This window comes from Schistocerca cancellata, chromosome 10 (assembly GCF_023864275.1).
Source record: "Schistocerca cancellata isolate TAMUIC-IGC-003103 chromosome 10, iqSchCanc2.1, whole genome shotgun sequence".
Classification (NCBI taxonomy): Eukaryota; Metazoa; Arthropoda; class Insecta; order Orthoptera; family Acrididae; genus Schistocerca; species Schistocerca cancellata.
This window is the reverse complement of record NC_064635.1, coordinates 129159066-129161882: the sequence shown is the minus strand read 5'-3', so window position 1 is coordinate 129161882 and position 2817 is coordinate 129159066. Positions and strand designations below refer to the sequence as shown.

At 47.6% G+C, this 2817-nt stretch overlaps 1 non-coding gene across 1 annotated transcript; it reads left to right on the top strand.

The window, feature by feature from the left end:
• The first annotated feature begins 2270 nt into the window (after positions 1 to 2270).
• On the top strand, positions 2271 to 2344 carry Trnat-ugu (transfer RNA threonine (anticodon UGU)). The gene has a single exon. It is a non-coding gene; the product is annotated as a tRNA-Thr (tRNA).
• Positions 2345 to 2817: the final 473 nt, after the last annotated feature.

Genomic DNA, 2817 nt, shown 5'->3' with positions numbered 1-2817 from the left:
GATATTCCTACTTTCGTAATAATACCGACCATTTTCTTCATTTGTGTAGCCTGTTGTTGTAGAATTAGTTTATTAATGCTGATAATGTCCAAATGGCTCTGAGCACTATGGGACTTAACATATATGGTCATCAGTCCCCTAGAACTTAGAACTATTTAAATCTAACTAACCTAAGGACATCACACAACACCCAGTCATCACGAGGCAGAGAAAATCCCTGACCCCGCCAGGAATCGAACCCGGGAACGATAACGTCCATGCAACAATTGAAATGCTTTTTCTCATCACGGCTAAGCAATTAAAACATTGTTATTTGTGACTGCTTTTCGACTGTTTCTAGCTTGCAGTGGAAATATATTGTTCACATGAATGTAGTACAGTGTGTCGTATTACAGTATTACATATCAGAGTAATCACAGTGATACTTCTATACTTCAGATCTTGGGCGCTTTTTACCACAAGAACAAAGAGATCACACCTGTGGAGATTATCCCTTTCTAAATTTTTGTAACAGATCGTACAGATACGCTAGCTTACTAGGCAGCGAGAATATAACCTTGCTTTACTTTGCTGCCTTGATTCTTAATCAAATGATTTTATAATATTCCTTGCTTCCTTATTCACTACCCTCTGTCCCTTCCTGCGATCTGAAAACATCACGGAGGCATATGGTGCAATTCCAGCGGCCAATGGCTCATCAGTTACTGAAGTATACATTTTTCTTGACAGAAGAAAAACAAAACAAAACTATGCAGATATAAATAACAGAAAAGTATAACGTGCTAACGAAGAAAGCTGGAGCGTTTAAATGGCGAAAAACGAAACGCTGCCCAAAGGCAATAAAATTCAGTACACAGTAAGGCAAAATTCATCGTATGGGCGATACTACCACTGCTCATATGCGCCGTTCCGAAGTGAGCATATGGCCGGGCTACTTTTCCGCTCCCCGCCTCAAATTTCCCACGGTGCTAGCGAGGCACGCGTGACGCACGGCGCGAGAAACTGTGCCTCAACCACAACGCCTCGCGACCTGGCGCAGGCGCGTGTCGCGTCCCAGTCGCGTCGCGTCGCAATTTGCGCGATCCCGTTTGAACCTGTGATGTTACAAAAACACGCGCTATGCTGCGTCGCGCCACACGCGCTATACGCGTATTAATTTGCACCTAGCCTAAAGGCTGGCCAGCAGGCGATGTCTCTGCGGCAACAACGGAACCCACGGGAACCATCACGTCGACGGGTGAAGTGGGGGACGCAGATTGAACGCACAGTTCAACATCAACTACATCCTCTCTGGTAATACTGGAATCACAGTTAACATCGGTAGACAACTCATTACCGCCAGAAGGTGCACCCTCTGTCAAAGCCGTGTCAGAAGAACGAGACTGGAGTGGGGCGTCCTCGAAATCTGTACCGTCCTCAGACCACCGGAGCTTGACGTGCGTTGCAGGAGCCGTCGTCCCCTCGTGGACAGAGGCCGCACTGGGACGCGTCGGTAACGGCGGAAATTCGCGAGGAGTAGGGGGTAATGTTGCCCCTACATCGCTTTAAGCTGGAGACTGACTGACAGCTGACTGCCAAGTTACTATGTCTGCTAACGTTAAAGAAAGACGTTTTTGATAAGACGACGTCAGAACAGTAGTACGGCGCGGGCAATCAGATCTGAGATGACCGCTTTCGTTATAGAGGAAACAAGTTCCTTCTTTATATATTAAGATGGTATCTGTTCTTTCGGACATGTCCGGAAGAACAGACACCATCGGTCAGCATGCAGCTCGTTAGAATGAAATTACAATGAAATGAACATCCTTAGTTTGTTACAGGCGTTGACATGCGTCAACGGGGACAGATGAAAATGTGTGCCCCGAGCGAGACTCGAACCCAGGATCTCCTGCTTACGTGGCAGACGCTCTATCCATATGAGCCACCGAGGACACAGAGGATAGCGCGACTTCAGGGATTTATCTCTGGCACGCCCACATTCTCAACGTATTGTCCCGCACTACATTCGTAGTGCCCCCGCCCATTATACTCATTACTCGCGGCGCGTTAGTATATATGTAGTTAAGGCTCACCGGCCACTTGACCATCTTCTTCTTCTGTGCGAATGCACAAACAGTGCCCGAACTCTTACGGGAATCGGCAGCGCGCCGCGAGTAATGAGTATAATGAGCGGGAGCACTACGAATGTAGTGCGGGACAATACGTTGAGAATGTGGGTTTCGCGGGAGGCGTGCCAGAGGTAAATCCCTGCAGTCGCGCTACCCTTTGTGTCCTCGGTGGCTCAGATGGGTAGAGCGTCTGCCATGTAAGCAGGAGATCCCGGGTTCGAGTCCCGGTCGGGGCACACATTTTCATCTGTCCCCGTTGACGTATGTCAACGCCTGTAAGCAGCTAAGGGTGTTCATTTCATTGTAATTTAATTCTTGTCCTGTATACGTAACATGGATGCGGTAACCACAAACAGTTAAGTGGGAAGGAATATTCTCTTTAACGCACATGTCCACAGTCCGGATACCATCTGGAAGCGATGTTGTGCTGACCAGCGTTCCCATCGGATATGCCGTACGATTCCAAACGGAAGCAACGCTGTCTTAGAAATGAATCGTCCACTTCAGGAGGAAGGCTATAAATTCTAACCGGAGTATACACGAGTGCCGCATTTTCAAGGCGTGCTTGACTGACGGAACCATCGCGATGTGTAAACAACACTTTAGAACCAACCCGGGACAGAAGTCGTTCTACTTGAACGAGATCATAAAACTTCACAAAGAACGCTTACAAATCAGAATCAAAGTAAGCAGTAGTTACCTGATCAGG